The sequence below is a fragment of the Cyanistes caeruleus genome, chromosome 9 (assembly GCF_971803275.1).
Source record: "Cyanistes caeruleus chromosome 9, bCyaCae1.hap1.1, whole genome shotgun sequence".
Classification (NCBI taxonomy): domain Eukaryota; kingdom Metazoa; phylum Chordata; class Aves; order Passeriformes; family Paridae; genus Cyanistes; species Cyanistes caeruleus.
In genome coordinates this window covers 19,361,457-19,387,359 of record NC_141709.1, presented here as the reverse complement: position 1 = coordinate 19,387,359, position 25,903 = coordinate 19,361,457, and the positions used below count along the sequence as shown (strand labels likewise).

General features: G+C 36.7%; 1 long non-coding RNA gene across 2 annotated transcripts in view; it reads right to left on the bottom strand.

Moving 5' to 3' along the window:
- The window catches only part of LOC147651654 (uncharacterized), a 175,593-nt gene that overhangs the window by 76,159 nt on the left and 73,531 nt on the right, over positions 1 to 25,903 (bottom strand). Inside the window, exon 3 of one of the 2 annotated variants that reach the window (XR_015273657.1) lies at positions 10,132 to 10,229. The exons of the other annotated variant lie outside the window; for it this stretch is intronic. This is a non-coding gene — a long non-coding RNA (uncharacterized LOC147651654). The remainder of the gene's footprint in view (positions 1 to 10,131; positions 10,230 to 25,903) is intronic. 2 annotated transcript variants of the gene reach the window in all.

Sequence of the window (25,903 nt, the reverse complement as noted above, 5' to 3'; positions counted from 1 at the left end):
AGGATCCAAAACATAACAAAGTGTTCTTTGCTGCTCAAACATGCCCTCAAATGTAAAAAATCTAGTCCCTGTCCAGGCAGAATATCTTCAAAAGCTACAGCATGACAACTTACAGTAGCTCATATAAGTAACACAAATTATTAAGCTGCTTCCCAAGACAGGCATCAGAAGAAGGAAGAAAAATAGCCATTGATTTATGAAAGGAAAGCAGTTGTAGTTTTTCTTGTACTTACTTGCTGTGTTTAGGCAAAAACTTTTTATCAGACAATCTTGATCCTTCCAACTTCATTAAAACACAAGCTCACCAAAATAATTTTTGCTAACAGATCATAAGTACAAGCAAAGTTACTCCCTTTGACCCTGATGTGCAATGAGAACAGGGAAACAGACTTCTGTTTTATTTTTACCTATAAATAAAATTTTAAATTTTGAAAAAAAGCCTCAAAAACCAATACAAGATTAAAAAAACAAATTAAAGCAAACATTCAGCTAGAGTGGATTTAGTAAGAGAGGAATTATTTTTATTTAATTTTTAAGCTTTTAATTATTTTCAAATTAAGGGGTTTTTCCATAAGAAGCAAAATCCAGTGGGCAAAATCACTTGATATCTTCAAGTATGTTTGGTTTTTTTGTTTTTTTTTTTAATATGCTAAAAATTCATGAAAAAAAAAAAGTAACTTTTACTTACTTCAGTATATACAGCAGCATTATTAGTATAAAACTTCACTAAATTACATCATTTTAAGTCAACAATAAAGTGAAAAATACATGGAAAAATATATGCACATTTAGTGATAGGATTTGGCCCTCTATTTCGTTTTTCTTATCTGAACTAAAAATAGAGAATTTGTTGCCTAATTTTAATTCAAGTCCATGCTTTAAACTTTGTTTTTTACTTGACTTTCAACAACTACAGTATATGAAACCAAAATATATTCCTCTTTATACATATTTTATAATTTGTTTCAAGTTGCATCTTAAAAGGTATTTAACTTTTTCTCCTGGATCCTGATTTCAGTTAATGGCAGTAGAAGAGTCACCGTCCTTGATATAGAATTGTTTAGTAAGAAGGAGTCAAGGCTAGAGGCACATGAAAACATGTCAATCAGATGTAATTGCTCTCTAAAAGAAACCCTATCAAACTGGAGGATGAGAACTAGCACTGAACACAAGGATTCACTGCAACAGCTAATCTACTAATGAGCTCAACTTGTTATTTTCAGGCTCACTACTCAAAAAATTCAACATAAGAAACATGGTCGTGAAGGACAATATTGCTTAAATAGTTGTAGAGAATACTTACTACAGGTGGAGCCAGTAGTGTCTCCTGTAGTTTCCCAGCATTTCCCATGACACTTCCCTTGGAAATACATCCAACTTTAACTGCTTGAGCTGAAATTTTCTACAAAAGAGCTACAGGAACATCTTTCTTCATTAACAAAGCATATGCCTAATTCTGTGTTGGCAACCTACTACTCTTAGCAGTTACCATCCCTGACTGCAAAAGTTTATGCATTGATTTAAAGAAATGTTCCTACTGCTGAAATCCGAGTGCATAAATTGATATGCCAATTTGGTCTCTAGCAAGATCATTGGGAAGGGATCAGTACAAACCCCTCCTTGTTAACATTCTAATGTCCTCATCTGCTTCAGGTTGCAAACCAAATGCCCAGTAGTGCTGGAGAGTATTAAGTATGCTCCTGATGTACATCTTCTAATTTCTTTTCATTCAGCAAAATGAATTTTTATGATCCATAGCAAAAGAGAAATATTATCTCATACTTGAGACAGATGAATGACTGAGAACTTCATTTGACTCCTCATTTACCAACGGATCTTGAAAGTTCCTTTGAGGAGCTTAAATGTAGATTCAATGAGTAAATGTATGAATTTGGGAAGCAAATATTATAAAAGAAGATGGATTATTTAATGTAAAGAGTAGCATTGGTAAGAAATCAAACACACAGACTTGAAATTACAAGTCTGGGATTTTCATGAGCTGGGTCTTTCTTACATCATAACATCATAATGTTAAAACAATCAGACCAGAGGTTCTGGAACACGTTTTCCTCAAGTCACCTTGGCAAAAAGATGGGTTAAGACACAGTGCTTCTTATGAGACACAATGACTTTTTTTTCTTTTTTTTTTTTTTAGATTTTGTCACTGTAAACCATTTTAGTCACTAAGGGTAGTGACAATGCCTTCCATCTCTTATGGTTTTTTCTGGAAATTTATTTTTGTTTAAAAGGGTTAAAATTCAATTGAAGGTGATGGGTAGCTTTAGAGACTTGCAGTAAAGAGTCTTCACTAGACAGGAATGTACTCTTAACCTGTTCTGAATCTTGTAGTAATCTGTGACTGCATAAAGAGCCCAAGTGGCTGAAAAGAAGAACACGCCCTTTGTGTTCTGAATGTCTGATTTGTAACTTCTGATGTGTTAAAAGCTTCTACACCTGAGCAAAGTCACAAGAAACTCTACCAGTAAACATAATCACGTACTCCAGTAAGCATGCTGAAAAAAGTCAGGTCCTGAGCAACACAACTCCTGGGTAAGTCTGTAACCATCATTCTGTGGTTCAACCTTCCCTTTGTAAAATGGATATACAATTTTCCCCTCCTACAGGTTTCACAAAAATTAATGTATAACATTTGAGAAGCATTTTTCATGACAGTGGTGAGCAGCCCAGATAAGTCTATGTGGAAGCAAAATTTTCTCTAATTAGAGCAGGATGTGAGTATTTCCCAGATAAGTTAGGGCCACACATGAAACAATGACGCGAAAATGCTGAACTCAGAGAACATAACCCATCTGTGCAGTGAATGAGGCAGTGGTCCTGTAGGAAAAAAACCAGCATGTGATCCAATAATTAAAGACTGACTGTTCATGAAACATTACCACAAAGCAGGGAAATGCTTTTCAAGGAGCAACCTTAAGGCTGGCATTTTCTGACTTAAGATTTCATTTTGCAACCTTAACATTTTCAGTATTTCTAACACATAATATAGGCCCACTTGGAATAAGTGTATGCATATGTTAGATTATTGTTTTCTAAAAATCCTTTAGCATTTCCTGTGAAAGACTGTTTTTTCTCCTTTCATCCAACAAACTATGTTTTAACAGTTATACAGCTATAAGGACTGCTTCAAGGAATTGTGCAGTTTCTTGGTTTAAATTTTCTGCTGGAAAGAACAGACTGGTTTATGTTTGCAGAAAACAAAGGAACTAGGGATTAAAAATGAGAAGGCTTTTCTGTTTTCCTGACAACACACTTCTATTATGACCCCAAGACTCTCTAATATCCATACCTAATACCCTGTCATGCTCCTGTAAATGCTAAAAAATGCTGTAATTTGCATGAGCTTGTATGCTAGACATCTTTATGTCAATGCTAAGTCAGTGAGAATGACAGAGGCTCAGTTTGTAATCCTGAATGAATGTGTAAAGGACAACTCAACTGAATACTGCATAAGGGCATAGAGTACAAACTGTAGTGTCTCCTAGTAAAACCTAACCAGTGCATGCAGCTGTTAAACAATGTAGTGCAAAGAAGCTTGTGTGGTGACTCTACACACATGCATGGACTTCACTTTTTGAAGGCTGGTCATGCCATGAAGCAAAAATACACTATGCACAGGAGAGTTTTTCTCTCAGCTCCAGTTCACATGAGGCTCATTTTCTAGATCCGAAGAGTGAATTTCTAATAAGTCATGTCAGCAAAACTCAGTTTGTCCTTCCTCTATAGTTCCTCTACACTTGCTACACATCTGACAGAAGCTGGTTTTGAGAATCACTAGTCAGGTGCAAAAATCCATTAGCAGACAAAAAGCTTGTCTGAGACCTAAACTAGCACTCACAAAAGTCAGTTGGCATGGGATTTGATTTCCATATGAACATTTTCCCAGCCCATAGGCTATAAAATCATCAGTCAAAGCACTTGATCATTTCAGCTATATCTGCACTATTTTACAGGGCATGTCACAAGAAGAAATACAGAAGTCATTGAGATTTCTGACCAGTTTGGTATCATTCCTAAGACAAGGCATCGTTCTTTTGGGTACCTAGTAATTTACAAAAGTTAGAAAATAAAATGTCTTTCCAGGTAGGTTGTGTCACAAAGTGGACAACTGTGTTTTCTTTAACTTTCCTCCTAGAAATGTGCCTCTGGCTGGATTCATAGACAGAATACTGGACATAATATTGAATAATATTACAAATACCTTTGGAAATGGGGATCTAGGGAACTGGTTACATTATTTAAATTTAGACACCCGCTTCAGTGATTAAGCTAAGCACTTGTACTGAACAGGACCAATCAGAAGTCTTTAGAAAATGTTAATAAAATTAGCCTTTTGGGTGTACCATAGAATGGTACAGTGGATAACCAAGTGAGGAAGTATATGGAACAGCATTAACCTAGAGATTAGAGATTTCTTTGCTGTCCTACTCCATCCCATCTGTGTCCAGTACCAGTGCAAGAAAGCTCAGAGATTTTTATGACTCTGGTTTAGTGCAGTTATAGAAAACAAAAACATAGCAAGATGGAGGAGTGATGCAAGATAAGAGCTATTTCCCAGGTCATCAGAAAGCTGGGGGGTGAAAATTATCATATATTTCATGTCTTCCTCCTAAGATTCATATCTGTCACATCTCCTGCAGTGTAATCTTTCATCTCCACCTTCATGAACCTGCACACCAAGTAGTTGCTCAGCAGGTCCCTGCATCCCCTAGCCAGTGCAGCTGGCACAAAGAGTCACAGGGCAGGAGAATTGATGCAGCTCTATGTAGCCCTGGAAATCATCTGCTCTCTCCAGGCAGCTTTGTAGCAAAAGGTGCTTCCTATGCCAGATCTAACCGAGTAGCAGCCTGATATCTACCAGCTTTCAACAAAAATAACACAGAGTCACCTTTCAAAATATGAGAACATAATCATCTTTAGACACCAGCAGATGTCTGAGACCTCACTGCAGAATTCATATGCTCCTTTATTACCAGCTTGCTTCTAAAGAAGCAAATGTATACATTTCTATTTCTATAGGATCACAGAAGAATATACAAACTTATTACACAGTTCTGATACATTTTAGATAATAACTTTATACAGGCAACAGATGTGATTTAATAAAAGTCAACTGCCTGCTTTTCCACACAGGAATCAGAGGGTTTGAAAATATCTTCATTGAAAAAGAAGGCAGGAGGGAAGGTAACAAATCTTCTGTTGTCTGATTGCTGTAAAATATGCTATCATTGAAATACATTTAACTAGTCATCTTCTGTTTGGGGAATTCACAGTGACTGAGTTCCAGTTCATTACTTTGAGGGCTGTGGTGCTATTGTTAGGGTCTCAAAACCAGTAAGATGGCCTAACCCCAGGTTAGAGAGGCTACAATAGCAGAAAGGCAATTATACTGTAGGAGAAATGTTGTCCACTAATCAGCTAGCAATCAATTACTAGGAAGAGAAGATAACCCTATTCCCACTCAAGCTCTTCAGTATTAATAGTGCCATCATGTAATTACTTTAGGCATGGGCAGGTGCATGAAAGGACAGACTCCATAGTACACTGCGTCTAAGATTAATGAGTTCTGTCAATTTGCCCAGCAGACATCTGATTCTTCAGCTTTATGTAGCCACTAGTTTTACACATGCCTCAGGGGTTTTATCTGAAAAAAGCAACTACTAATTTAAACACATTAAAAAATATACATCTTTTAAAAAGCCCTGATTTTACCAGTAAGACTGCACCAAAAAGATTTCTAATGTGATTATTGATAGAGCATGTTTCCCTATATCTGTTATTCTTCACTTTAGTCAGAGTAATGAGTGAAACACAAGGTCTACAAGCACATAAAGCCTTCTAGAAAAACTGACAGCATACAATCCTGCAGTCACAACATCCTGAATTTCACTCACACAATCAATTCCAATAAGCAAAAAAAGAGAAAAAGAAATGTTTCAGTAAATAAGTCACTGCTCAGAAACCAAGACAAAGCAAATACAGAAGCACTTTCCTGCTAAGTTAGCAAACATGCTGAATGAGCACAGCTGCCAAAAGCAGAATCATTCTCTGTAACAAGCTACAGCCCACAGAGTTAAGTCAGAGATATGTAGGCCTATGGGTCAAGAGAGATACAGCTTAAAATAGAATTTCTAACTGGAAAGTGGTTTCTTCTTCCTTTGAGTCACATCTACTAGAGTAAGCAGTAAAAGCCAGGTTTTAAAGAGTTTTTAAATGAAACACAAGCTATTTTTAGAAGCATCTTCCATGTTTGGGAGTTGCACGAAAAACTCCCATCCCCAGAAAGATATAACTTACTCAGGATTTTAAGAGATCTTCACTCTTACTAAAACCCTGTTTCAAGAAGTTGCTTAAACACTTGCTTAAACCTTTCCAAAATAATCTGAGATATTTAAAGTCATTTAGCTGCTTAAACATGCAGACTGTCTCTCAGAGATCCTCTTAGACATCTCTCTGAAAGTTCAGACTCTTAAATACCTTTGAAAATCTGGCTTAAAGTACTTGGCTGTACACACACGGAGCCCTCATGAAATAGCATCCTGATCTCCATTTTTATTTTTAAGTGCAACTATTCAAGAGTAACAATAAAATTATGTTTTTTTAAAAAAGGGGGCTGGACTTAAAATCAAAAATTCAAATACAGCAAATATGGAGGCTACCACTCATCAGCCAAATGCATTTACTAATCAGATGTAAGGTCCATGCCTGTAAACTGCAAAATCTTAACCTACTAAAAGACACAGGAATGATGAAACATTAACTAATTTTTCTCCTACTGACTTGGGCTGAATTTGATCCTAAAGTGCCACTGCAGCATCTGAGGTATCAATCTCATTGGTCTCAATGGTCTGGAAACAATCTTTTACTCTTTTTGCTTTTCAAAGTATTTCATCCGAAAACTTAACCCTTTAAATATGTGTCTAAGCCAAAAACTTAATTTTTTTTTCTCAAAGCTTTTCTATGACAGATACAAGAACTGACCTATTTACTTCTCTCCAAAGTCAATGTCACACTATTTGCTCCTTTCGTGACACTTTGTTTGAGTATGGAAAACAGCTAGCAGTGCTTACTTTCTACCTTCCATTTAGTGTCACAACTGACCACCCATGAAATCTTTCTCAAGACTACATTTATTGGATACTAGATTCTGCTAATTAATTCTCTGGATTAATTTCTTCTGAAGTAACGTTATCAATTGTTTGCAGTAAAGAAAAAGCAGGCCAGCAGTAACTTGATTTTCACATAAATGGATTAAACTTACACAAATGCAGTGGCTGAAGATATCATTGATCCATGTTCATTGGCTGCTGCTTCTGTTTCAATTGTTATTTGATATGGTAAAGGACAACAGAGTGGGAAACGGTTTGATCTGAAGCAACTGCTTCTAAGAAGATACCAGCAACTCTCACAATACATAACTTACAAAATGTATTCTATGCACTGAAAAGCACTAATCCCTAAAATTGTAACTATTTCTGAAAGTCATGGTTTGATCCATAAAGATGCTCAAGTTCACAGAAGACATTTCAATTGAGGCCACTGAGTATGCAATAAAAATGTGTGGGAATTGCCAGGGGGAGGAACTATTCTACAAATTGAAAAAAGGCAAAAAATATTAAATGCCCTTGAAACTATGAACTGGATATCATCAGTTAATGATTTAACATAGAAAGGGAATGACTGCTCCACTAGTCAGCATTAAATGTTAAGGAGAGACCTTCAAAGACATAATGAAAACATAGGGATACCTCTCTTTCTGAAAGCTAGTGGGAAATCATCACCAATTTTTTTTAAAAATAAATTTGAATATACTCTATTTTCAATTTCTTGTAAAGATACTCTTAGAAATACTGATTTGGCATGTTGTATTTGCTATGTAGTGAGTGTTGCATGGTGTCATAAAATCCAAATGTCCACTTTTGAACACTTTTCTTTCTTGACATTGTTCAGCTTTGACCACAAAACAAAGCCGAGTAGTTTCAGGGTTGCTTCAAATCATGTCAGCTGACAAGATGTTCAAAGGGTATCAGAGAGGCTATTCCTTTCAATCTTCCAGGGTGGGAAATGGACTGGGCTGGAAAAAGAACTGACTTTTCTATTTAGATTCTGCTCCTGTGCTCTCTCTTTACCACCATGACTCGTCACTGACAGAGTAGCCAGTTTTTAGCAAGAAGGTGCAGGAAATTAAAGTTCAAGAAAAGAAGGAATGAAAAGTGAATGGAAAACAAATCTACAAAGGCTATTGAAGATACTACTGAATCCAGACAAACAGGATTTCATCTCACTGAGTTTTATGTTTGATAGCAGGGATTCCTAAATTTATTTCAGTCAGCTACTGTCATGAGCAGCACTAAATCAGATAAACTACTATCACTTCCTCTCTCATCTTACCTCAAAACTTTCTGCTGTATAGTCTCACTCCCTCTGGCACTGAAAACCAACACATGCCCTTAGCTAACTGCACAGGTTACCTACCCCTACCTAATCTTTCCATGCTGATCTTGGCCATACAACTTCATTCCAGATCTACAGGTTTTATTTCCTGTGAGGATCGTGCAGGTGTTGTCAGTGCACCAGAACATGCACAGTGAATAGAAGCTCATAGGCACAGATTACAGCTCCATTACTGCCTGGGAAGCAGCTCCCACATCACCTGTACTATGCACTCTTCAATGTGAGAAAGAATTTCCACAGATCTGCCTGGGACACTCACAAAGTCTCATTTATTTTGCATGTCTCATTCCCACTGGCTTCTAGAGACAAAATGGGTTCAATACACACATTTCTGTCATGTTAGAAAGCAACCCTAAATCGAGCTTTAAAGGATTTAGGTGGTCTTATTTGGCTTGCCTCTTAAAAACTTCTGCATTTATCTTGAAACATTTTGCTTCCTCTTTGCTGATGGTTTTACCAACAAATCTAATGCTGAAATGCATTGCCTCTGCATCTCATACAGACTCTGGGCAATATAAAACAACCATTCGTTGGTATTTTTATTTACACTATTTTAGTAAAAACACATTTTTCCACTGCAGAATCTTCTGAATCTTCTGAAGTTGAACTTTAGTATTTTTTAAAATTTTCTATAAATTCAGATAAATCCCCACTGTTCTTAATAATTAGCACATACTAACTATTTAAAACATTTTTATACCTCTAATATTTACAGCCGGGGGGTCTTCATATACTGTGTCTTTCATTCTCATTAATTCATTAAGAGAACATTATGATATAAAGCAGAATCTGCCTGGATATTGTGAGCATTCCCATTTCTTGTTTATTGAACTGCTTAAGCTGTCAGTGTTTATGAAAAGGCTGTTACTGTAGGAAACTCACAATACAAGTCATGTCATGGCAATAACAAAAATAAGATTGACAAAGTTTCTAACTGTTTCAGTTCCTGCTTAGCAGAATATCACCAACTGCTTAATACACTCAGTTCATTTTATAATTAGCTTCATAAATTAGTGCAAATGATCCTTTTATCTCTGTGGTATTAGCAGCTTTCTGTTTTGAACATGTACTCTGCCTGCAAAAATAGTGATTGCTTATTTAATAAGTCTGCTCCTCACATAAGAGTTCACATCTTCAGAATCATATCTATTAACCCATGAACAAATAAAAATAAATAACTATTAAAATACTATTTTTACTTATGTCAGCCTTGCAGAGACAGTAGCTAAAGAAAATCAGGACAAATTCAACACATGCATTATGAAGAATTAGTTTTATAACACAAATGCAAACCCCAAATTGAATCATTCCATGAGGAAAAGAATTTCCTGTATTCTGCCTACAAAAGATAAGGAGATTACCTGGCTGTAAGTGAAAGCAGAGTTAGACCTACTGAAAGTGTTATTCATGATAATTATGCTTGAGCTAGAAAGCATCTGAGCCTGAAATTCAGAGACCATTTGAGATTGCTGAAGAAGCAGTTCAGAAATTTGTCTTTGACATGTCATCTCTGCAAATGTAATGGGGAATCACAGACAGAAAAAAACAAAGAATATGCACCTATTTTAGCACTACATTTTTCCAGTACTATTGAAGAATACAGCAAAGGCTGAAACATCATGAAAAAAGAAATCATATAGCCTTGCTGTACGTACTTACCATGTCATCAGGCAATGTCCTTTCTTACCAGCAGAAGTGAACTGAATTGTTGAACCAGCATGGTGATGTTTTAATTGATGCTTCTCCTTTTTGTCCTACTATGAACAAAATATTCACAGACTTATTGTAGGGTTCACATTTCTCTTTAAAGAACTACTATCACTGCACCCTCCAAATAGCACAACTTTCCCTTAATGGTCATGTAGAATAAGTATGGAACATCACTTCTGATCAGTTTTTTTCAATCCTTTCCTGGGAACCAAAAAGCCCCAAACAACTTCCCTTACTTATCAGGTGCTAGAATAACTCACACTTCCTTTTCATCATCCATTTCTACTCAATGTAGCTGTATTATGAAAGAAAAAAAATTCCACTTCTTGTGATAAGATAGGGAGCCACAGTTAGTAAAAAACGTCACTGCGCAATAGATTGAAAGCAGTTAGAGTTTGCAAATTCTTTCAAATCAGAAAAAAAAGAATTTGAAGAATACTTCTTAAGATCATATGTTGCAATTTGTGCTTAAAATTACTCTTTTCGTGCAGTTAGCTATAGGATGCACCAGAGTTATTTTCTATTAGCACATACTATTCATTGTAGTGGGATTTGATCTACCCAATTTCTAACTGATCTAGCTAATTTCTAAGAAAGTGTTTGTTTACTTCATGGCTCCTCTGACAGCTAGAATCAGCTGATAACATTACATGAATACTTTCTGAGTATCAAATGCAAGAGATTTCAAGGAGAATATTTTTCAGTAACAACTTTTCTGTTGGTATACAGCTTTCCTGAATTCCAAATTCAGTGTGCAACTCTCTTGTCTCATCAAACTTGAAGGAAGCAGACATGAATCTGAGAAGCTTAGAGCTGCACTCCTTGAGTTAATCATATGTTCATAAGCTTTAATGTGCCTACTTTTATCAAATAGGCATATTTTGTAAACAAAGTTACACACAGAATTGGAACTCTACCATAAATTTAGTGTCTCATTATCATTATATTTTTTTTCTTTTTTCTCTGTACCCTACTGACTGAATTCCCTCTCTCTGATAACCCTATTGGACAACTTTTGCTGGCTGTATTTTCTGATTTGTTGTGATTTTTGGTGGTGGTGTTTTTTTGTTTGTTTATTTGCTTGGTTTTGGGTGGGGTTTTTTTGTCTTGTTTTTCATTACTAATCAGTTCCTCCAGAAGTGCTCTTGAAAGGAACTATACAGCACTGGAAGATCCATTGACATAACTCTAAATAATAAACTGAGATAAACAGGTAGAATAAGGACAAGAAAGGAGTGAGAAAGATTTTAAATAAAAACGTGAAACTTCCTCTACAAATCCAATTGTATCATAGGAAAATTCAGGTTGAAAGAAACCTCAGAATGTCTCTAACCCAAACTTAAGCTCACAACAAAGAGAGCTTTGAAGTCAGATTAAGTTAACCAGGGCTTCATCTAACTCGACATTAAAAACTTCCATAGATGGAGACTGCCCAGTCTTTCTGCATCATCTATCCCAATGCCTCAAGAGGAAACTCTTACATCCAGCCAGAAATTCTATTTTTTTCTCCAATTTATGCCCATTGTTTCTCCCCCTCTCCCCACACCCCACTTTCAACAGCCTGGCTCCATTCTGCTAAACCTCTGATTTATCAATGCTTATCAACGTTTATCAATGTCCTTCCTGTATTGTGGGGCACAAAAATTGGACCTGGTATCCTTGATGTGGTCCTCATGGCCTGTAGTGCCAAAGACAGATAAATTCTAGTAATTCTCTGGAGTGACCCCCTTGCCTCTACCGCCACATCTCTTAGTTTTTAAAAAACAGTTGAAAAGCTCATAAGAATAGCTCTTATTCACAGGTCTGCAGCAGAAAAGATGCTACAGGCAGGTTCTGTGCTTGTAAAAGAAGTATTTCAAAGGATGGCAGAGGACTCTGTCACCATGAAAACATTTTATAGAGACTTTTTTAATTTTTGGTCAGAATTCTACACTGGAAAAAGGAGCAAGTTCCACAAACACTCACATTGGCTGTAGAGAGCTTGCTCCTCCACAGTGCCTTTTTTTGCCCACCAACTGGAGGAGACACTCTTAGTGTGTGAGGCAGATGCTCCAAAAAAAAGTGCCTGTTCCAGACCATCTCTTCTGATTGTTAACCCCATGCTTCAATAATTTCTGCAACCTTTTAATATGTTTTATTGTATTACAGAACTTATTTTTTTTTTCCTTTCTTTTCATTCACCCCCAACACTTCTCTACTCCCTTCAGATTCAGTAGATCACAATTTTATATTCAAAGAAAATGTTTAATAATAATCACTCAAAGAGATTTACCAAGACTGAATTACCTGAAGGCTCCAATTCCCAAGTTCCATTGAATTTCTGAGGGAATTTTGCACCAAACTCCTCCAGGTTCTTTTTCAAAATGTCATTCTTAAATTAATATTGTGCAACTGGAAGTATTTGCTCTGAGTATTTAAAAAAACAACATTGCTGTTCTGCTAGTTTAATTTTCTAAACATTCCTTGTCAAAGACCGATTCAATAGCCACATCAGGGTAAACCTAAGTGGAGAAAGAATAAGCTCCTCATTCAGTCACACAGTGCACTCCTGCTTGATTGGAATGGATATTGTACATAATATGTCCCTGCAGATGTTTTCTCCAGTGGGGCACATTGAATTTCATTTAAATGCCAAGGCTCAAAATCTAAAACAATGTGACTTTAACAAAAAATCTGATGAGGAATTTGATGAGAAAATGGCAAGAATTCCTGTGGCATTTGGGTAACAATTTCAAGCCCTCGTTTTAATAGAATAAACAGGATCATATTTCATTCAAAGCTGGCAATGAGATGAGCTTTGGGTATTACATTGATATAAACCAATAAAGAATTTGCAAATTTGAAGCACTAATTAACAGACACAATATTAAATGAAAAAAGTTTGCTCCAGGGGCAAATATATTTTGAAGACTTTAAACTTTTATTAAAAGACAATTTTGAATAGCTTCTTCTGCATTTGACTATTTTGTTAGTTTCGAAGAGGGGGTGTCTTCTGTTTTAAACTAGCATGTTTAATACAGTTGGAATATAAATGAATAAAATAACAGTCTCTTTTCTGCCTTTCTGAAATAATAATTCAATGTCATGTCACTTCAAAAGAAAAAATATCTCCTAAGTTGAACCTACGCTGCCAACAGCTGTGTAAGAGGATGTTAGTATTTTATCTACACTGAACTCCAATGCTATTTCTATTGAATTATTTTTTTAAAGTCTTATAGTGCTGAATCCAAAAGCACTCCTATTTAGAACCTGACTGTACTATTATGAGAGCCCCAGTAAAAATGTATAAACAACAAAAATTGGAACTTTTGGTTTACAGTTCATAGATGTAGTAGTAAGAGGATTTTCTCTACCTAATTGCAATGCTGCACGTAGTAGCCTTTTTGATACTACAATATCCAAGACTTATGTATCTAAAGACTCATACTTCAGAAAATGGGAATGTCAGCTAGAATATTAAGGAATGAAATCTATGAGACTGACCTTCAGATAGGATATTAGAGACTGTTTTTTGAAACAAGTGGTTATTTCATCCTAAGCATAATACCATCAAAATCTGCTGATGATAAAGTCACCTGCTCTGACAACTCAGCAGCTGTGCTTCACTTAAAAGCTGTCACAGATTTAATTCATTAGCAAGCCAGCTAACTTCTTGCTTCAAGAAATTATGGATTTTTTTACTTCCAAATGTTAAGGTACTATTTTTTTCTTTTACACTCTATGGGATAATTGTGCACCAGTATCTAATCCTATAATGGCAGGTCCATGGTCCCTTATATCTTATCTTCTGTGATGCTTCCATTTTTTCCAACCACTTTCATTTTCCTTGTCTTTAATACAGCTGATTGTAGTACCTTTTTTTTTCTTTTTTATTTAAAGGAAAATTATGAGGTAAGTGTTTAGAAAGGTAATTGATCTGTAGTTTAGAGATAAAAGGCCTGATCTTTCCTTCTGATACTGAATGTGCATCAAAGTCAAGTTGAAGCACTTTACATGCACTGCTTAATGAAAAATTGTAGAAAATGGAATATAAAAAAAGCCATTAGCTATAAAAATAAATGACAGGAGGTTCTGCAACCCATTCACTGACAGTTTGTGTATCACTTGGATTCAAAATCTATACAATTTACATACACACATGCAATACTGCCTAAGTTTTATGAACAACTATTCACAAAATCTCACATGTTGCATGTGTATGCCCATAATTCTGTACCTGAAAAATGCCCAGAATACTTTGGGGCTAGGATCCAAAGTGGGGAAGTCTGTATATTTTTAGAGGGTAGAACAGAAGGCCCACACAAAAATCAATGCAAAGTTCAGAAGCAGAACAGGATCTGTTCCTCCCTCTCTATGTCAATGCATAATTACAGGATAACCCCACATTAGACTAGTGATCTTTAATTTACAAACGGAACATCCAAGCTTCCTCATGCTTCTATCCCAGATTCAAAGTCTGGTTCAAAACCAAGGGAAAATAATCTCCCTTGGAGGCATAAAGGCAGTGTGAATAAGAATACACACTTTGCATGACAGAAGTCAGAGCAGAAAGCTGGCCCCATCCTGATACAATTTGGATGAGGAAAGTAAAAGAGACTCCCTGTCCTGTGTCATTCTGGGTGTGAGCACACATGTTCCAAAACATGTACAGAGCAGGATAGTCAACAAATCACAGAACTGTGGAATGTGCCGCATCAGAAGGGACCATGAGAATCATCAGTTCCAACTCCTGGCCCAGCACAGCTCCATTCCCAAGAGTCCCTGTGCCTGAGAGCATTGCCCAAACACTTTTTAAACTCTGTCAGGCTGGTTCTGTGACCACTGCCCTAGGAATCCTGTTCCAGTGCCCAACCACCCTCTGGGTTCCCTTAAACCTCTTCCTAAAGCCATGCCCAAAATAAGCTCACCACAGTAGTCACTGTGATTACACTGTTAATAAACATTATTTATTTGCTTAGAAAAATAATGTGATGCTTCAGAAATGCTTCAGAAACAAATGCTTCAGAAGCAGAATGGAATACAAAGGCTGTTGTGCAGCTCTTCCACAATAACAAGGAGCCATTACAGAAATTACCTAATCACAAACCAAGAGAAAAAAAAATTCAGGTATAGCAAACAATTACAATGTGGACAAGTAAACACATGGATGCAGTAAGCTGGAGCTGGAGAGGGTTATTACACACTACAGCTTCTCTGTGCTAATTCCTCCATTGTTACCACATTACTGAGGAATATGTTATATTTACCTAGAGTTAAGAGCAGTCGAGGCTGCAGTTTGCAGCATGGTGCTGCTAGTTCATATTTTTGCTTTATGGATGCAGTAACTTGTTTGCCTACCCATCTCATTATAGAATTAAACAACAGATCATTTCTCTCTTAAAAGAAAATTCTGTATTAAAAGCTACCTGCTTTATATCCTTCTATACTCCCCACTGCACCTCACTGGTGAATGCAATTTTCCAAGGAAGTCTATCATAGCTCTAATATGTAAGATAGTTATTGATCTGTAAGTGGAATTATATATGAGTGAAGACATTTGCACCTGTACCTGTCACATTATAAGACACTTCTGAGTAGCTGATGAAAGGATTTAAGTATACTTACTGAAGCTCCAGTACAATACTGAATCACTTAAAACACTACAGGAATGAGTGAAGGATCATGAACTGGAAGAACCAGTTCAGCCTGCACACTGCAGAGTCTAAATGCCCCAGGAGTACTGACAGAATACAGCTTCAGTACCATGGGCTGCTCACCACACTGTCAGTGACCACTAAAGAAAGTAAGGAATCCTGCTATGGTGAAAAGGGAAGAGGGAACAATACTGAAAATACTAGCTCATTATCCAGCTCATCCCTTTATTACCCAAGGAAACAAAGTAACCCAGATAAAGCAAAATGACAGACATTATGAAACAGAAAATGAAGTTTCGATGGGGAGGAGAAAAGTCTGAAACATTGCAATACAGGGATTCCAAATCCAGCACAAATAATCCAAGCAAAGCCACACAACACAGAACTATATAAACTCAGCCATAGTATATTCAATTTCAGGTCAGCTCAGGCAGAGTACTCATGATTAACTCCAAAACTTCACTAACACAGCTAGAGAACTTTACTGTAGAATATAAAACTGATCACAAATTTTAACCTTTAATTGTGAGTGAAACTTTTTTAATCCTATTTTATTTACAGCTAAAAAAAAAAGAACTCTAGCACAGCAGAGGAAAAAAATATATTTGTGAAGCAATTTCTGACAAATGTGCCTGTAAATATTTGGTCTTTGCAAATTAAAGCTCCAGTAAATAAGAGTGGATGTCACTTCCTCTACAAAACATCCACATGTTTTTATACTAAGCACTACTAGGTACTCTTCCACATAAGAAACAGTCTTAACTATACCAAGGAAAAATTACAAAGATAGAAGTTTTAAAACCACAAAACAGTATTTTAAAGGTAAATAAATAAACACTTTGTGTAACTTCTGTCTGTAATCAGCTAAGTTGAGAGTCTGCCAGCCATAAAAAACTGAATGGAATATTTAACCCAGAGAAAGGTAACTTCCACAGCTACAATAAGGTCTAGATCCTGCAAAGAGACACCTACTTTGCAATGTCAATAGGAATACGAACATTTTATGAGGGTACATAAGAGTGGGCAAGATTCAGGTCTCGGATAAGATAAGATGTACTGATGCTATCAATTCTCATGTACATTTCTGGATTAAGGGAGAGCTTTTTCCTAAACTAAGGTCTATGAGTTCATGCTTTTCACTTTGATTACAATACTTTTAACCTGTCTAAAAACAGCCAAACTAGATGAACCCTAAGTTTAGTGTACAAGGCCCTGAAACTTCAGTCTGAGAAATTCACCAGAAACATATCCTAGGTGAAGAAAACAGAGCATCTTAATTCTGGCAGAATTTGCTGACAACTTCTGAAACCAGCACTGCTGAAATCAACTCGTCAGCCCAAGAATTGGGCATCTTTGTTATCCATCACCTTTCTCTGCTTTACATTCAAGCTAATAATCTAAATTCTTGTATTAGAATTAGAAGTCTTTAATATTTCTAAACACAGTATCCTAAATAAGAACAGTCTCAAGAAAGCCACTGAGAAAAAGAACAAATGTCATTGCATACTTCTGAAAAAAAAAGCTTCAGGCTGTTTAAACATCTATGATTCTTGAGTCATTGTTTGAATCTGGCAAAACAAGGGCACTATGAATAACTCTACTTTAAATACACAGCTTGAGCAAAACACTTCTCTAGTTCATTCCCCCAAAGTAGCTTACTTTCCATAGCAAGATATTGATATAACAGAATCATTTATTACATAGTAATTGTAATATCTCTCAAAACTTTTCACTCCTGAGATGCTTGCAGAGATTTTTAAGAAATATATCCAAGAGAGCAATTCAGCAGCATGACAGTTGAGCATCTTCAGTAGCAGTTTGGCTCTTTCAAGAGTCATTCCAATAAGACAAGCACACTACTGGAATAATCTCATTCTAAGCAGCACAAGCAGGTTCAGATTCCCACCAGCAGGCAGTAGGATTTTCAAAAGAAGACAAAAGAATAGTAAAATATTAGGCAAGTTTTGAATATTAACAAAATTTTGCTTACCTATATTTTCAATAATATCATATTAGAACCAGGTCAGGCTATTCAATTCCAGTTCAGCAAAGATTTTGTCTAATTTTCAAAAACTTTCAGTATTAATTTAATTTTGCTCTCCCTGAAGGCAGTGGGAACTGATAACAGGTTTCAGCATCAGAGTCAAGATAAGCCTCGAGCAATTTTAGAAGTCTGAGTATAAACTTTGCCACCTTGGCCATTGCTCAATATGTATTATATTCAAGTACTCATGTACAAATGTTTCTTACTTTTTTGCTCTTTCTCCCAAAACACATATATGAATTCATGGACAGATGCAACAAATGAAAAGACGATTTTAACTACATATGTAATTTCTATCCATATGAATTTATATCATTCAGGAAAAACAAAACCAAAACAAAAAATCCATGAAGAGCAGTACACAAATTTATTTCTATCACTTTTTGTATAATGCAGCAAACTTGTAACTGTGCATTTCAGAAAGCATATCTTTTAAACTTACATGCATATCTGTTCTGTAACATTGCTCACATTTCCACACCTTGGAATGTAGCCTTTCATTAACCGAAAAGAATATGTCTGTTTATAAAACAGATACAATGCTGATTAAGCTAAGAAATTACTTAATGGGTTCCACCACTGCTGCTGCAGTAGGGCAGAATGTTTAGAATAAAGTTCATATGATGATTGTCCACTGACTTGTCTTATGGAATGAAAAAAGATGTTCTCCATGGGAGGGGATTCAGGCTCAGTTCTCAGTCATATCAGAAAAGACAAACTTCTACTTAATTATATCACAAGGGTTTCTGGGAAAAGGAAAATGTGTGTAACAAGCAGGCACTTCTGTGAAAAATACAAAATAGCCAAATACACAAGATATTATTGCTAGAGAATGAAGACATTGCCCAATTAGAATACCTCACAGAAAAAATGGCTTAAAAAACCCCATATCTCAGGCAATCAGTATCTAATGACCACTCAAGGGAAATCTTTTAACCTCTCAACTCTTTCAAAACTCGTAATACTTAGAAATATGTAGGACCCCACTTGCCAAACATTCCCTAGAGTGTTTTGCTGTGGTTTGCACCTCAGGGTACAGATTTCTGAGAAAAGGGCCACTCTCTGTCCCCTCTGTGTCACACTTCTCAGGCAGTCTTCATCTCTCTCTCCCTTTCCATACAACCCTCTGAGAATAGCAATGGGGCAATCCTAGATGCACATACAGGCTGGAGAACAAGATGCTGGAAAGCAGTGCTGGAAAGGGGAAAGTGACCTGGGGGTCCTGGTCAACAGAAAGTGGAATATGAATCAGCAGTGCCCTGGGAGCCAGGAAGGCCCAACCATGTCCTGGGGACATCAGGAACAGCATGGCCAGCCAGGCAATGGAGAGGATTGTCCCGCTCTGCTCTGGGGCAGCCTCACCTCAAATGCTGGGGGCAGTTTTGGGCACCATAATGTATGAAAGACATTGAACTGTTAGAGAGTGTCCAGAGGAGGACAACAAAGAGGGTGAAGCGCCTTGAGGCCGTGTGAGGAGCAGCTGAGGGCCCTGGGTCTGTTCAGCCTGGAGGAGACTGAGGGCAGAGCTCACTGCAGTCGCAACTTCCTCGGGAGGGGAAGAGGAGCAGCAGACACTGATTTATTCGCTCTGATGGCCAAGACCTAAGGCCTGAAGTTGTGTTAGGGGAGGTTTAAGCTGGATATCAGAAAAAGATGCTTCACCCAGAGAGTGGATGGGCACTGAAACAGCTCCCCAGGCCAGTGGTCACAGCACCAGCCTGACAGAGTTCAAGAAGTGCTTGGACAATGCTCTCAGGCACATGGTGGGGATGGTGCTTCGCAGGGCCAGGAGCTGGACTTGATGATCCTCATGGATCCCTTCCAACTCAGCACATTCTGTGTGATTCTGTTCTCATTATCAAGACCCATGTTAGACTACCAGATTTCCCTCCAGGATATGTACTGACTTGCCATACATCCATGCCTTCACCAGTTTGGAAGTCAGTCATACATATAATAGCAAAACCAGCAAACATGGGAGTTTTTACAAGATTTCCACATACAGTTCTTTTTGGGTGAGCAGAAGAGTCCACATCCATTTCTCTTTCCTGAACCTCTTTCTAAGCTCAGGCCTCATGGGTCAGTTCTCCCTCAGATACATACTTTTGAGTAGCCAACATTTTTTCACTAACAGTCCACACTCATTTTTTTAAATGTGTTTTTTCCTTTTCCCTTCCAAATCTCTTGCTTGCCCATGGCAGATTCTACAATGAATTTCCCTCCTCATACCTTTCCCTCACTAAAACATCCTTTAAAATGGTTTCTATAATTTTTTTTCTTTATAACCCTGAGTCATTTTTCCACTGGTGTCCTTACAAGAGCCTCAGTCTCCAGCACATAAATGGAAACCAATCAGGATTCATACATTTTAAATACACAGGGTATTCAAGCAATTTTTCAGTAGTAATTTTCCAGTAAGACTTTACTGTTCAGTTTCTTTTGACTACCTTTACTTTGCATGGAAAATGGTTTAATGAAAAACTGAAACTCAACCCTACATGCACACGTCTGGGTGCTGCCAGAACTCTCCTGTCAGACTGAAGCACACTAAGCAGAAGTTGAAGTAAATGTAAGCAGTTTTCCAGTTTCTCCAGGACCCTCATTTGGGTGACAGAACCTTTTATGTTAATTTCCCAACATTTAACATTGATTTTGCTTACACAGGCGATGTCCAGTTAAAGACAGTAAAAGGAAGAGAATCAAAAGACTCCTTACACAGACTAAGCTTTGATTAATCCTGGGTAGTTCTTCAGGGTTAGAAACCCAAAAAACACATGACTTTGAAATTAGAACTGTTCAATGAAATTAAAACAGATGCATGCCTTGTTAATAAGAGAAAAGAGATGTTATAAATGATAACAGTGGGTTTTTCAAGGCCTGAAACATCTGTTACAGTCAAGATTTCAGAGGTTAATGTAACATAGTATGGGGGATAAGTTCAATTTTCTCCTAGCATCAGTAGGAGCTTAAAATTTTACTTTTTTTTTTTTTTTTTGTGATGAATATTACATTTGAGTTAGGTAAATTACTCATAGTATGAAAACATAAACTGAGGCAGAGGAATTCACGTTCTTGGCTGAAATCACACAATATTAAGCTAAGCCTGCTTTAAAAAGACATAAAGTACTCCACTTAGAAATTATTGTTGATGAAAATCAAGTACCTAATTATAATCAAGTAGTAACAAGTTAAGCTGTCACGTGACAGTAAAAATGAAAAACACAAGGAAACCTGCAGGCTTGTTTTCTGAATGCAATATATATAGGTTTGGAGTGCTTTCCAAGTTATAAACTCTCATTAAAGCATTATCTAAAATCAGGACATACATCTTGTAGTATATTATTTTCCCAGGGCAGTCATCTTATCCTGCATCCTAATGTACATCCTGTCCTGTTGCCATGCTTTTTGTGACAGTGTGCTTCTCCTTCTCTGTCTCAACCTGAACTCTTTCTCCTGTAAACCTGTACAAGTGATAACCACCAGTGGTGGTCCTAATAGATGGTTTGGTAATGATGTCTGCATCCAGCTTAAAGTGGATTCAGGGGAGACATAACAACACAGTATCCAAAGGCTAATTTGAGCAAGGCATGCTCCAAACCACAATGCTGGTCAATACCCTACTCAAGCCAAATCTGAGCAAAGCTAACATCAGTAGTCAGTATACAAATACGACTACAACTCAATCATCTCATTCCATATACTTATGGACAGCCCAGGGCCCATTAAGTTCTCCTGAACAGCAATGGGCTGCCTATTAGGATAAGTACCTGAGTAGGAATGCTAAAATTATCCTTACTGTATCAAATACTTGGTAAGTGAATTGGGAATAAACACACTGAAACATTGAAATCTTATCTAAGTGATATAGAGAAAAGGATGTGCATATATAATCCTTTAGACATAAATCATTCACCAAGTCTGGGACTAAATCTGGATCCAGCTGCATCTAAACTCCCCTCCGAGGAGTTTAGAATGAAATGGGGGCTCCTTCTGAACCACATGACTCAACAGGAGGGTCTCAGTCAGTTCTTTCTGACCGTGTTCACAAGCATTAAATACTCACATGTACCTTGCAACAGATTTTTGTTAAAGCAGTCACATTTACCATAGAACTTTGTTCACACACTGCCTGAAAAAAACAAAATGCAATGTTTCTTCTTTCTTGTGAGTGAAAAGCATGACTCTATCCATGATAATTTTCCACCAGTTTAAACCAAATACTCATAATGAAACCTAACAACTCTTTAAAACAATTATACAATATTTATTCCTCAAACGTCAGCTTTCACTGTGGGCCACACCCACATGGTGCTGAGTACCCTCAGCTGCAATCTGATATTCACTTTGGCTTAAAAACTCATAAAATTGATTACAATGCCACATTTAACTGATAAATTCTTCAGGACAAGTTATAATTTTATTTAGGATAAATAAGAGCAAAAAGTAAAAAGCAAAACAGAAGTGAAAAGCAGTGTAGTTTCCAACACATTGGGCACTAGTACTCCATTTCACTGCACTGATGGAAAACGGCCTAAGAAATACAAAAGACAGTGAGTCTTATAGTTGGAAGTTCCATCCTATGTAGCCATTTATTTCCTTCTGAGATTGTTCAACAGACATCAAAATCTCTTAAGTTGGTAAATATTAAGGGAAAGGAATAATGCATTTTTTTTCTTTGACAACTGTATAATATCTAGGCATAAAGGGAACAGTTGATACTGATAGTTTTCATGACAAGCTATATGAACAGTGAAGTCATATATATTTATGCACAGTTTAAAAAATGGCTAGGTTATTTAGGAGTGGCACAAAGGGTAGTTTCTCTCACTTCAAAAAGGGTGTTTGTACATACTATGAATACAATTCATCCAAATGAATGACATCACCAAATGTAAGAAAATTTAGCAGGAGTACTTCTGTAAACATTGCATCAGCTTTTTTTTTTTTTTTTTTTTTTTCTATTTTGGGCCTGAATGGGTCAGAATCTCCACAAACCAGACTGATTAACAATTATGAAGACTGTTTACATTCTAATATGATGAAATGGAAAAGAAGTCTCAGAAAGCTTATCCCTTAAAAAACCCCATAGTACAGGTTAATTAATTTTCAAGGCTAAAAAGCATCATTAGATTATTTTATTTGACCTCTTTCATAACACGAACTTTAAAATGTCACCTAGTTCTCCTTGCACTAAGTCAAATGACAAAATACCACTGCCTGAATGCACATCTGCTCTACCTTCCTCAGAACTGTACTTCCATAGTGTACAGAAAAATGTCTGCAACCAAAATGGGAAAATGAAAGGTTTTAATCTAAAACAGTAGCATTTCCCCCTCGTACAGCAAAACACCATTTGTTTGGTACAAGGAGTTATTCTGCAGCCAGCACTAACTAGACCACTTATTATTGTAGCCTGTCCAATTCCTCATCCAAAAACTGCAAGTGGTATCCAACATGTACTGAGAGCCCAAGGATACAAGAATTAGAGCTGTAGTGACTCTAGCTCAATGATTCTTTGCTATGCAGTATTTGGGGTTTGCTCCATTACAGAGAAACAGATTTACCGCAACTCATGGACATTTATTCAAGCTTCAAGCAGCAGATAAGTCAGTTCAAGCAAAGATGCATTACAGTATTAATTATACTAACAGAACGATCTTTCTGTTATTGTTCATGTGGATTTACTGACAGGAGGCAAGTAAAGAATGAAAAGTAGTGACAGAAGAACAAAGCTGACAAAAGGCCTAAGAGAAAACACTGCTTTATGTTAATCATGAGGCCATAAATACATGAGATTTTTTGGCTGAGCAACTTTTATTGGTTAGCAAAAAGAGGATTTTAAGATAGTCCTTCTCTCTCCATCGTCATTTCAGCATTAGTCTAACTTCAGAATTTCAAGACCGGCAAACTGAAGTAGACAGCCGTGCCTCCTACCAAACCAACTTTATACAGATGACCAGCAAATACAAAGGCTGTTATAATGACTGAGAAGTGGGAGGAATGAACAGTCAAAAAACAAGAGGTTATGTACAGATTTCAGTACTAAAAGCTCTAGCTGACAAATCTGCTAATCAAAGAGAAGGGTTTGAGACATGTTTTTCCACACAAACACACAAATGATCTACAGTGCAGTTTTCCATGTTGCATATATTCAAGTACATGTTTTGTATTTAGTATTTGATGTCAAGAGTGGACTGTTTTGAAATGCACCTTAATATTATAGTAAGTATGATTGATGAGGCTTATTTAAAAATCTATATTAGAATGTGGGGGAGCTAACTATCAAATTATTATTTTTTAAAACTGTTAAAGAGAAAATGCTGATAAAGATCTATTACCAAAATACCTCTTCAGGAGCAAAGAAGCTATTGAGGAGTGACATTAAATCAATTCAATAACAGTAGTAATGGAAGGGAGTTTTAAGGTTTATGCTTTAACTGCATTAAAGAATTCTGAAGAAACAAAAAACAATTAACTGGTTTTTCAAACTGCAGCATAACTCAGCCCTTCTAGCACTTCTACCATACACAGAGTTGAAAGCTAACTTTCCCTTTTAGTATGACAGGTAGAATTGTCACTTAGGCCATCAAGCCATTAAACCAGTTTTTAAAAAGTATTTTGTAGATTCTGTAACATTCTAGAGAGTTTCCTGGTGCTTTTTCAATCAACAAAATCTGACTAAAATTGCTCTATCTGACCTTCCGATTAATGGCCTTCCTATAGCCTGTCATGCTCACAAGGAATTTGGGGAACAGTTAGGATTCATCTGGAAGCAATGTAATTTCTGCCTTTGTCTTTCTTTTCTGGACGCTAATGGCTTTAAGTCAGTCCTCTTCACTCTGTATGACACATACAGCCATTCTATTTCAGTTGTCCATTAACTTCAAGCACTATGACAAGAACAAAGCAACTTCTCAAAGGAGTTCAACTATATGTACTGAATTTCCACAAATCACTTATTAGGTGCCCTTTTCAAGTACCACTAATGTTTACCTGAGTGCAACAGTGTCAATTTTAATTAAAAGTGGACGCTTAAACAAATGCAACAGGTTACAAGGCTTGTGGATTCAACATTAGTGTTACTGTTCAGTTTCTCTACATATTTCTGATTTTTTTTTCCTAAAAGTTACCTAACTACCTTTTTAAAGCAAGAACTGTGGAAAAAAAACAATAAGCAGAGAAACCTACAGTTTGTGGTCAGAAGTCTAAAGCCTGAGCATGGTACTTGATATTGCCTCCTGGAGATCGTGCAAAGGACAGACTACAGAGAGCACTCCTAAGCAGAAAGGAATACATACATTTTGTGGGTGCTTACAGGATCACTGACATAAACTGCTAAAGGGCATAGTCTCTATTCTAAAAAGAGACACCTGTAATCCTACAAGCTTTCTAAATAAGATTTCTGCTCCTTAAATATTTATTACCAAGATTCAAACAACATCCTGTGGAAATGGCTTTAAGAAACATGTCTGACTGTATTAACATTTTACTTAGTTGTACCAACCTGGCATCTGGTCAATGTCTGTATTAAGGTTACATTACAAAGCATTTCAATTGCATTTTTATTCACCATACTGTTTTAAATAAATGAGAAATCACCCATCTCTTGTAATTGGGACACTAATGAGATAAGAAGTCTCTAGGTATTGTTGAGAGGTTGGAGAAGCTCTCAACTTCTGTAAAAATATTCTTATCAGAGCCTCGCTTACCAGATAACACAGTACAGTTCCATTTGAATTCAGATGACATTTATGTCTATGTGGCAAAGGTGTTTTATTCTGACTCAATTGTATTTGGTCTGATCAGGTTCTGGTGAAAGTTAACAGTAATTTGCCCCTTCTCTAGCCAAATTTTCCCAGGACCAGCCATGTCTGTGAAATGATACTTGCAGCTATGCTTTTCTGTATTCCTCAGTGACAAAAATTTCTATCCTAAGCCTCAGGCACTGCGAGAAGCCAATTTAATTTTGATTCTCTGCTACTTCTCTCTATCAGACAGCAAGCAATATTCAAAAGATACATTATTTCAGAAGAAGACTAAACCT